Source organism: Gymnodraco acuticeps, unplaced genomic scaffold, assembly GCF_902827175.1.
Source record: "Gymnodraco acuticeps unplaced genomic scaffold, fGymAcu1.1, whole genome shotgun sequence".
Lineage (NCBI taxonomy): Eukaryota > Metazoa > Chordata > Actinopteri > Perciformes > Bathydraconidae > Gymnodraco > Gymnodraco acuticeps.
In genome coordinates, this window is record NW_022992023.1 from 41,567 (window position 1) to 53,725 (window position 12,159).

Here is a 12,159-nt window from a genome sequence, read left to right on the forward strand (position 1 = left end):
ATATTGTATAACTGTTTTTCATTTAGTCTCTAATGTCTCATTAATAACTATAATGATCAAAATGTGATCTTTTAAATGTGGATAAAACCAAGGTAATGCACTTTTCGAAAGCTAAAGCTAAAAATACACCAGAGACTGCTTTGGATATTGTAACTACGCAAGGAATACAACTTGAAGTGGTTACCTGTTACAAATACTTGGGTATCTGGCTTGATGACTGTCTCACTTTTAAACTTCATGTCAATAACCTGCTTAAAAAGCTGAGGGTTAGGCTAGGTTTCTTTTACAGAAATAAGTCCTGTTTCTCGCTTGAGGCCAGGAAAAGGCTAGTCACTGTGACCTTTTTACCTGTGCTGGATTATGGTGATTTGTTATATATGAAAGCACCTGCCAATTACCTGAGCAAGTTAGATGCTGCGTATCACAGTGCACTGAGATTTTTGACAAATTGTAAAGCACTTACGCATCACTGTACCCTGTATACCAAGGCGGTTATGCCATCACTTACTGTACGGAGGCTCAGTCACTGGTACTTTTTCATTTACAAAGCCATGTTGGATAAACTACCATCTTATATCTGCTCCCTGATCTCTCTGCGAATTGAAAGTACTTATTGCCTGAGATCGCATGCTGTGGTTTTATTAAATGTGCCAAGTGCTAGGACTGTCTTAGGGAAGAAAGCTTTTAGATGTGCAGCTCCACTAACATGGAACAGTCTGCAAAAAGAATGGAAAATTACCAAGCTAGTACCACTACATGTTTTTAAAGCTCGGTTGGATGCTACAAAATCAGATGCTGTTGGTACCTGTACATGTGGTTAAATATGTCAATTGTAATCCCTGTACATTTTGCTGTATGATGTCCTTTTGTTGTTCTGTTGTTTATGTTTTTATGTCTTCTTGTGGAACCTACTGCTGCAGGTCTCCCTTGAAAAAGAGATCATTGATCTCAATGAGATTTCACCTGGATAAATAAAGGTTTTGAATTGAATTGAATTGATCATATCAAGTGCCTTAACCTCACTGAGCGGAGGTTATTTGAGCCTGTCAGGAGAGAGCTCTCTTCCACCTGGTTGTAGAAAAGCTCTTTAAATTCGGAAGCTAATAACAACAGATCGCCACTGTGCTTACAACTGAAGACACAGCCATGCAAACACTGCGCTCATGTGTACGGCTCATTATGGGTGCTGCAATATTTGAAGAGCTGGAGCGGCGTTCCGGTGATCTCCGTCAGCACTCTAGTCTACACTCCTTTCAGACGAGACATAACCACGTGAAGACACCTTACGCTCGTGTTGTGTTCAAGGAACCTGTCATTGGCCAGGAAAAACAGGCACTCACTTGTTGTAATTATTTTTGCGATCTGGATTTCTTCTTCTTTTTTGAAGTGAGAAGTTGTCCGTCAGTCGGACGGACCCCCCCCCCCCAAAATGAAAACTCTTCGGTTCTTCACGAATTACACAAGTCACCCAAATCAGCGTTAAAAAAGCAGGAGGCGCCGAAAAGCGACTCATTTGCATCACTGTAAATTGGAAATTTCACAGAATAATTAAAAGGTGCAATACGGGCGGCCCTCTTTATGTTTAAGTAGATTTGGAATATTTTACAATAGAAAATATTATATATTTCAAAGGAGATGTATAGGCGACTGTATATATACACGTTTACAGATGTAGCACTCCAGATAGGACTCCACCCAGCGGATTCCAACCGAAAACCCAGCGGATCCCAGTGGCTGGGGGCGTTGCCAAATTGCTAGAGGGCGTTGCCAAATTTCCCCATTTGTTCAATTACAGGATTTCACCATGAGATGGCGCTTCATTCACAAATACACAGAGACAACTGGGTGTTGTAGAACTTAGTCTGTTTGCAATGTTTGCAGCTCTGCAGTTGTGTTTGCTGATCACTTATTTGTTATGGTTTTCACAGGCTACTATAATGAAAAAACATCAATATTTTAGATCAAATAAAGTATATCTAATCTTATTATCTTAATTGTAATTCAATAATATATAGTCTTTATATATTAAATAATCATAATAATGTAAATGTTTACACTTTTTATGCTCATACTTTTACCTTTACAATAGTTTGCTTTAATGTGCAGTATATTTTTTGTAATATTGTTGTGGTGTACACAGTACAGTAGATCGAAGTAAATCAACTCATACATTATCACGTATTATAATGTATTATTAACCCCATTATAGCAGATGCCACATTGAATGGATGAACACATGTATGCATCATTTCATTTAATTTCAAACCTTTATTTACCCAGGTGTATCCCATTGAGATCATTGATCTCTTTTTCAAGGGAGACCTGCATCAATAATTACAACGGAGTATTTCTAAATATAAGTTGTACAAATGATATGTATTTAATACTAATAACATCATTATTCATTTTACTTTCAGGTGATAATACTTTTCACTTGGGCTATTGACAATTTTGAATGCAGGATATTTGCTTCCAACACATATTTTGACCTAGGTAAACAATCGGAATACTTCTTCCACCTCTGATTTGAACCTGTCACTGTTTTTAAAACTTTAATTAAATGTTTGATATTTCCAGAGACCCTTTCAGACCGGCAATGCTGCCCTGCATGTCATTCCGATCGGAATGTGACAAAAGTCAAACGTCTCCCATCCCCCTTGGGAGTCTTTCTCCACACATTCCGATGGGCAATTATTTGAAACATAGGCTACTATCTCTTGTTAACAGAGGGGGGATGGTAGAGCTTTGTCACACCGATGATGGCCGACAGACCCTTTCAGGGTTAATGAATAGTGGATAGGAGAATTCAAAAGGATTTAGGAGCAGTGGCGACTGGTCAGGCACAGCCCCACCTAGTGTCAGCAGAAAGTATTACAAATAATGATTACAACAAAATGCAAAAAATGCATTAAAATATATATAAAATATATTTTAAGATCATGTTTAATCATCTGATTCGTCTGTACATTGCTGTTTTAGTATGTGTTCTTCTAATTAGTGTCTACAGTGTGTGCCTATTGAGCTGTTTAGAGCCATGTGGGACAAAACCCGATCCTGCCCCTCCCTCTCACTGGTCTAAGTGAACGGTGACTGTAAAAACTACACTGCGCATGCTCAGAGTATTTTCCTATTTAATGTGTGTGGCAAAAAATAATGACCATAGGGGCATAGTGCTGCCATCCCCACCATACGTCATCTCACATAATTCAGAGCTGATTGGCTGTAAGTACGTGTGCCGCGAAAAGTGTGGTGTGTGAAGAGGAGGAGAGAGACACGTCCTAAAACCAGGAAGTAAGCTGCGCATGGCTTCCCAATATACAAGCTGTTTATAAACTTCTCAATCAATCCCTCGACAAAAAAGCAATGAGATTTCTCCATAGGATTTTAGAAAATAGCTCCAAATAAGATCTGTGGGAAACGTAGCTGTTAGATAAATGTACGTTTTGTTCAGCCGGATAATATCCACATGTCTACCCTACTTTTATAATTTTCGAATCATAAATCCATCATTTAGATTTATGATAGACTTTTGAAACTACAAGAAGATAAGGAGGACTTTTACAAAAAAGTAATAGAGATTTTGTCCAGAAGGATAGGCAAATGGACTTCATCTTCAAGTCAAGGTAAGACCACAATTTTATTGAAAATGCGATCTTACTAAGAGAGAACAATTCAATATTTAAATGATAAAATTACATTTTTTGGGTATCCTTCTGTTGAACTGTCTGTTTAAAATTAATTGAAGCATCAGACTAAAGAGGCTTTTGAAAATAATATTATATTTTGATTTAAGTCAAAATATAATATTTGTAAACCTGAAGAGCCAGTGCCAGTGCCTCACCAGCCATGAACCTCACTGCAGAAGCTTATATATAGACATCTAAGTTTTTTGTGCCCCACCACTTTTGTACATATAGAAACGCCACTGTTTAGGAGAAGAGACTGCAGTGCTTTGAGAATCCGACTGCACTTACACTATCCGATGTGTTTATGATGCACCAGCGGACGTCATGAATGTGGATCTGCTGCTGTCTGGAAACTACAGTTTTCTATACAGCGGGCTACATGATGTAATAAGAACAACAACAACACAGCGCCGTATTCTATCTAGATAATTTGCACCGCGCTCCCACTTGTTGCACCTGGCAGAGCAAGAAACACTCCAGCCTTTTATTTAAACTTGTTTAAAACATATCTAAATAAATATGTGTGTCGCATCACAATTCTTCTGTATTCTACAGAATCAGCTGTCTGCGGGAGAGAGGAAGAGACAGATCACTGCATAAATATGCAAACGTACAGTTAACTTTACTGCTGGAGAAGAAAGACCGGGGGGGGGGGTTTGTGGCTGATGGGCCATTATGTGTGTAAACACACAACTGATCACTGCCGTTTCATTCAGACTATTTAAAAAAAACGGTGTGATTAACTAGGGCTGTCAAGTTAACGCGTTAAAAAAAAATTAAAGCCACTAATTATTTTAAGGCGATTAACGCATGTGTATTTTTTGTCCTCGGCCGCCCCGTAGTTTCAGAGCGCATCAAGTTTAAAATACCATCTACAAGCTGATGCTGACAGCCCCGCTCCTGCAGTGCCGTCCGCTTGCGGCAGACCACACTTCCACGCTCACCGGCAGGCACCGACTGGCCATCGGGAGGACCGGGAGGGTGTGTGTATGTGTGGCGCGAGCGAGCGAGAGAACGGGCACACCTTACGTGTATTGTTGTTGTTAGCATCTGGTGCTAGCTAGCTGCGTTAACGGATATATACGATACGATATTACTTTATTTGTCAGATGAAGTCTGAAATTTGACTTGCGTCACAGCAGCTCCATGTCCAACATCAACAGACAAGTATCCAGACACAATACATGAAACACAAACAACAAACATTTAACATAACAGCACAATCAGTGAGAGAAAAGCTGCTCAAAGAGCCTTCAGCGTGCATTTGATCTGGATTCAGCTCTGTATTTACTGTGAGGATTGACTGATGCATAAAGGAGTGCTTCAGTCTGACTTTATTTAATCGTGGGACCCTGTATCTCCGATTAGATGGTAGCAGTTCATATTCTCTGTTCAGAACATGGTTTGGGTCAGAGATGATGTTGTTGGACAGCCTCACTAGGTTGTTATGATAGGCTGAGTCATAGAGTCTCTGACAGGGTTGACCAACAATCTTTGAGCAGATCTTTAACAGGTGGAGCAGTTTTGATTTTAAAGCTGCTGACAAACATTTGTACCAAGTAGTATTGCAGTACTGTAGAATGGACATGATCACAGATGTAAAGAACAACAGAAGAATTTCTCTGCTCGCCCCAAAAGACCTAAGACGGCAGAGAAAATAAATTCTTTGTTTTGTCCTTTTGCTCAGATATTCAATGTGATCCTTCCATGACAGCAGATGGTCAATCATTACACCCAAGTATTTATATGAAACTCCCTGCTTGATTTCATCTGTATGGATGACAATGGGGACTTTATGGGAGTCAGATGGTGAGCCAAAAATGATTTCCTCAGTTTTCTTGGTGCTGATCTCAAGAGCATTGTTATCAGTCCACTCGACCACCTGATGTACAGCCTGTTGGTGCAGCTCAGGGTCGGCTGTGTTACTGAGCAGAGATATTATTGCAGTATCATCGGAGTACTTAATGATGACTTGATTTGGTGTGTTGGTACGACAATCATCAGTGTAGAGAGTAAAGAGCACAGCTGAACTCACGCAGCCCTGGGGGGCACCTACATTGGTTGTGATGGCAGATGACAGGGTTTTGTTAACCTTCACAAGTTGCTCTCTACTAGTGAGGAAAGCAGCATACCAGTAAATAAGGTATGGATTTACTTCCATTTTGGCCATTTTTGACATATAAGGAGCTGTTTCAATGAAAACAGAGGAGCGACATTTCGCCGACAACTGCGCCGAGCACTTGACTTTATGCAGGTAGCCAGACAACATGATTGCAGCGCGCACGCGCGCACGCACGCAACATGTTGAATCGGCGGCGGAAGGTGTCGGCACGGCCAAAAAGACACGACGGTGCGGGACACACCAAGACACACCAATCTGAGTACAACGCTCATCGACGGCCCGACATCTATCAACATCTATTGACGGACGAAATCGGCTTGGTGTGTAAGGGACTTTATGAATTTGGCTCTTCTGAACATGTGATCAAATCTTCTGGGTCAAAAATATACATACAGCAACAGTAATTATCAATGTTGGTGATGTAGAAAGTTATGTCAATCAATGTAGCTTTGTGACCTGGCCTCTTAACTTATTGTGAGTGATTATAATTGACTATGGCTGGTAAGCCATTTAAATAGGGCTCATCTGATACAATCATTAGAATCTCCATTCTGAAAAGAGTAATAATTTACAGTACACGGCAGATATATGGAGGAAATGGAACATTTGAAAGAGAGAATAGGACTTTTTTTCTGAATTCCTCGTATTCCATTTTATTTGTTGTGATTTACCTATTTGGTTTGATTACCTTTCCCCCCTCCCTCAGTTTGCTATTATTCATCTCACTTATAAAACAGATTGGAAAGGGAGGATAGGGTACAAATATATGTAGGGAGAAGAGTAGAAATAAGCAGATGACTAAGGAGGGTTGAATGTGTATATATAGATATATGTTTATGCATATGGAGAATATACATGTGAATACACAATGGTATTGAAACAGTATGTATGAAAATTAAGTATTGACTAATGGAAAGATGTCTACTGGCAATTTACATTATGATTTGCTGATGGCTGTAATTGTCATTATTTAATTTTGAAAAAGAAATATAAGAAATTACAAACTGTCGGATGGATATTTGCTTTTGTTTTTCAATAAACAGAGAAGAGAAAAAAGAAAAGCTGCAAACTGGTGGCAACTAGGTTCATTATGACAGATTAAATCTAAAGTATTTTGGTTAAGACTACTTGATATCTTGTTTTTACTGCTCTTGGGTCGACCTTCCTGCTGCATCGTGACAGTACAAACCAACGGAGATATGGTCCCAGCTGTTTTTGTTTTGGACGAAGAGCTTTTTGAATGAAGATACACTAGATTGTATCAATTCAGGGCTTTACAGGTCAAGGACACAAGTCTGGTTAGTAAGGAATAAAATGGTACAACCATGCTAGCAGCTCTGTGAGGCTACACCGACTGGCGCCACTATCCACAGAGCAACGCAGCTAACTTGGCTAAACAGATTTTAGTCATCCCTTTGATCTTCATCCTTGAAGTCTTATAATGCAAAATATTGTTTAAATTGTTCTGATTCTGTTGCTTGTCCAATTTGGTTAAGTGTAATTTGGGCTCACTGTTGGCTCTGTTGGTGACTAGAAAACATTGCTTTTACGGGGTTAATTCCGACCAAAAAAGATACATTTTGGCTTTACTGGGGACAGTGTCAAGACATAGGATATCTGTTTACACACCGTCAAACTTTTTTACCACATGGATATAGAGGAGAAGAAATGTCTGAATGCAAAAATGCGTAATTCTATGCTTTTTGTAGAAACTATTTAAACAAAATAAAAGTTTGAGATGGCGTGGATTGATCCCAATGCATATATGCTACCAACAATTGTAATAGACGTGTATGCATTTTGCATGCTTACAACTAGGCAGAGAATCATTCAAGTAATGATTACACTTTCAGCTGAACCCTGGCCTGTCCTGTGAAATAACCGAGAGCAAGGACTGTAAGACGAAGATGCGGATGAACAAGAGGCATCTCAATTTGGTTTTATGAAAAGCAAAGACAAGGAGGTACTGACAAGTGAAATAAGAATTGCCACAACTGATTAACAGGTATGTATCTGTATTTAAAGACACTTTTGAAAATGTTGAAATACATGGGCTGTTCCATTGAAGACTGATTGTACCAAACAAAACGTGACATGCACGTGTTTACGCAACACCAGATAATAATGAAAGGAGAACGGTGTAAGTTCAAAGATTGTGTGCAATCATTAGCCTGCAGAAGCATTGATAGTTTATCATGCCAGATTATTGGAAAAAAGTGTATCTGAGTAAATAAATACACAATACTTTTAACTATGCTCAACTGCTGGTAAATAACTGTCAACCAGAAGGTCAAATGTGACCCTGAAATATTATACATTATTTTTGCATCCCAAAACTTACATTGTTTCACATAAATACAAAACACAGCATTCAAATACATCAGACATAACAAAAAGTGGTTTAAGTGCAGACCATTTAATCCCCCCTTTTACATTGAATGTTTGACTCTGAGTCCTACGTGGATCCAAAACTTAGGAACCAAAGTTCTTTAACCTTGTCAGTTCAACCCAAGGGTTTAAATCATCTGTGTGATGGAAAAACCTAATATCTTTTGAACTGAAATGAGAGGGGTCTGCTCTAATATTAGTAGAAAGAAAAGTAATCTTTTAGTAGCCATTACGTAGTTTGAAACTGTGACTCAAATATGTGACCCAAAACCTTTGAAAAGATTCTTAGAATATGAGCCGTCTAGCTTCAAGATGAACGGAGAGAAAACGGATTACATACTGCAAACCACTTTGTATTGGAAAATTGAAGTGTAGACAATTAGTCAATTATTTCAGTATTCAACAAGAAAGGTCAGGACATGGAGTCACGCCACCCTATTATCCTTGCACATTAAAACATTTGACAAACTGTCCAACTTTGTATGAGGAACAATTTACGGTCAGGGAAAGTGCTTAGTCTGTAGCCAAAACAGTTATTACAGAGTGTACCGAGAAAGGCTTTAACCTAAACACAATCAAAGAGCCATGTGATGAGATGCAGCAGTATTATATTTGATATTTACATCTGTTCCATGCTTAATGCGTTTCTAACTTAATAGAATGGAAATCATGTTGCCATGTTTAATAGAACAGCAGTGTAGTAAATATTTGCCACGCACTTAGTATTTAATTATTATTTCATAGACAAATTCATACTATCGTATTAAACCACTCTGTCTTTAGTCCATAGTGTTGTCTGTTATCAGGGTCCTAGCAGTTAAAGGGGGAACTCCGGCGGTTTAACTAGGAGTTACAAGGAGCAGTGGGCAGCTATTGTATGGCGCAATGGGAGTGGGGGGGGGGTGTCCGGTGCCTTGCTCAAGGGCACCACGGCAGGGCCCAGGAGGTGAACTGGGACCTCTCCAAGTAGCCACACTCCATATTTGAAGTCTGTGCGGGTACTTGAACCGGAAACCCTACGGCTCACAGTCCAAGCCCCTACTGACAGATAGGAGCAGCTCGGGGTGCACACAAGCTGTAATCATAATCACGATTATTTTTGGTCAATATTGATATCACGATTATTAAATACGATTATTCATTGACTTTGATGTAGAATGTGATGGCATCTGTTATATTTGCGAGCTGGATGAGTAGGCCGTTGCACTGTTTAACGGGCAGCGGAGCCGCTGTCTGTAGAGAGAGAGAGAGAGACGCTGAGCTGCACCAATCAGCTGAGAGAGAGGCTGAGCTGCACCGATCAGCTGAGAGAGAAAGAGGCTGAGCTGCACCGATCAGCTGAGAGAGAAAGAGGCTGAGCTGCACCAATCAGCTGAGAGAGAGGCTGAGCTGCACCGATCAGCTGAGAGAGAGAGAGGCTGAGCTGCACCAATCAGCTGAGAGAGAGGCTGAGCTGCACCGATCAGCTGAGAGAGAAAGAGGCTGAGCTGCACCGATCAGCTGAGAGAGAAAGAGGCTGAGCTGCACCAATCAGCTGAGAGAGAGAGAGACACTGAGCTGCACCAATCAGCTGAGAGAGAGGCTGAGCTGCACCGATCAGCTGAGAGAGAAAGAGGCTGAGCTGCACCGATCAGCTGAGAGAGAAAGAGGCTGAGCTGCACCAATCAGCTGAGAGAGAGGCTGAGCTGCACCGATCAGCTGAGAGAGAGAGAGGCTGAGCTGCACCGATCAGCTGAGAGAGAGGCTGAGCTGCACCGATCAGCTGAGAGAGAGAGAGGCTGAGCTGCACCAATCAGCTGAGAGAGAGGCTGAGCTGCACCGATCAGCTGAGAGAGAAAGAGGCTGAGCTGCACCGATCAGCTGAGAGAGAGAGAGACACTGAGCTGCACCAATCAGCTGAGAGAGAGGCTGAGCTGCACCGATCAGCTGAGAGAGAAAGAGGCTGAGCTGCACCGATCAGCTGAGAGAGAGAGAGACACTGAGCTGCACCAATCAGCTGAGAGAGAGGCTGAGCTGCACCGATCAGCTGAGAGAGAGAGAGGCTGAGCTGCACCGATCAGCTGAGAGAGAAAGAGGCTGAGCTGCACCAATCAGCTGAGAGAGAGGCTGAGCTGCACCGATCAGCTGAGAGAGAGAGAGGCTGAGCTGCACCGATCAGCTGAGAGAGAGGCTGAGCTGCACCGATCAGCTGAGAGAGAGAGAGGCTGAGCTGCACCAATCAGCTGAGAGAGAGGCTGAGCTGCACCGATCAGCTGAGAGAGAGAGAGAGAGAGAGAGACGCTAAGCTGCACCGATCAGCTGAGAGAGAGAGAGGCTGAGCTGCACCGATCAGCTGAGAGAGAGAGAGAGAGAGAGAGACGCTAAGCTGCATCGATCAGCTTAGAGAGAGAGAGAGAGAGAGAGAGAGAGGCTGAGCTGCACCGATCAGCTGAGAGAGAGAGAGAGAGAGAGACACTAAGCTGCACCGATCAGCTGAGAGAGAGAGAGGCTGAGCTGCACCGATCAGCTGAGAGAGAGAGAGAGACACTAAGCTGCATCGATCAGCTGAGAGAGAGAGAGAGAGAGAGAGAGAGAGAGAGAGAGAGAGAGAGAGAGAGGCTGAGCTGCACCGATCAGCTGAGAGAGAGAGAGAGAGAGAGAGAGAGAGGCTGAGCTGCACCGATCAGCTGAGAGAGAGAGAGAGACACTAAGCTGCATCGATCAGCTGAGAGAGAGAGAGGCTGAGCTGCACCGATCAGCTGAGAGAGAGAGAGAGAGATGCTAAGCTGCATCGATCAGCTTAGAGAGAGAGAGAGAGAGAGAGAGAGAGAGAGAGAGAGAGAGAGAGAGAGAGAGAGAGAGGAGAGAGAGACTCTCAGCTTTGCGACCAATCAGAGCACACTGGGCTCACAGGGAGCTACTATGAAAGTAGAGTGATAAACAACTATTTTATTCAAAATTCGAATTTACAAATTTTCATTTTAGACATGAATTTCACATTTATATACAGTGTAATTCATATATTTCACTACTTTTATGATCCTAAGACTTTGGTAAACCAAATGTAAAACACCAAAACAATTGGATGACATGAGGAAATCTGTGTTTTCACAAGAGTTTTGAAGATTTCCAAAAATCGGATGTCAAATGTTATCAAATGATCTCATCACACAGTGCTAAGGTGAGTGACTTGCCTTTCTAGCAAGACCAGAGACTGTCCTGAACATTTTTGATGTAACACATGCAGAGGTGCCATGTTATAACAAGTACAGTTAAAATAAGATTTAAAGAGACATCTAAAAATCGAGAAAATACCCTCCAGAGGGTTAAAGCACACATCAGAGAAAAACTAAAAGGCATGAACAAACTAGATCCACATGGATGATGCTATGTGACTAGCCATGTTTAGGAAAGTAAACACAGTTGTCCAATGAAGGCTACAGGATAGAGATCAGTAAGCATAATAAGGTGGTTGTCTAAAACAGGTACATCCTTTCTAAAATAATAGACTGCATCAAGTTCTGTGGTGCCTTTGAGCTAGCCCTGCGTTGTTATACGAAATAGGTTTTTACTTTGAGTATACGTTTGCTTCCATTGTGGTAGAGCCCCCACTGGAGAACAGGTTAAGAAGGCACTGAATGGTTTAGGGCCAAAACACATTTCTGATCTGCCACATTATAATCCCTACCAGGTCCGCTACAACTTTAACTTCTTTAAATGAAAATGTAAGACTTTTTCTTTTTGCCTCTGCCTTTTATTAAATAAAAAAACTATTAATATCCTGCACTGGGTTCCAACTTGTATTCTTGTATTTTTATACCTGTCTTGTTCTGTTTGTATTGCTATTCGCTTGGCATTTTATTATGAGTTTCATTTGCACTATGTATTTATGATAAACCAACATACTTCACACATGTATCACTTTAACGCTTCGTTTACTGACACAAGATTAGTGTATAACGGACATGTTCTATAGACAGACCC

General features: G+C 41.2%; 1 protein-coding gene across 1 annotated transcript in view; it reads right to left on the bottom strand.

The window, feature by feature from the left end:
* The window catches only part of slc5a6a (solute carrier family 5 member 6a), a gene marked incomplete at its 3' end in the record, with an annotated part of 51,274 nt that overhangs the window by 38,264 nt on the left and 851 nt on the right, over positions 1-12,159 (bottom strand).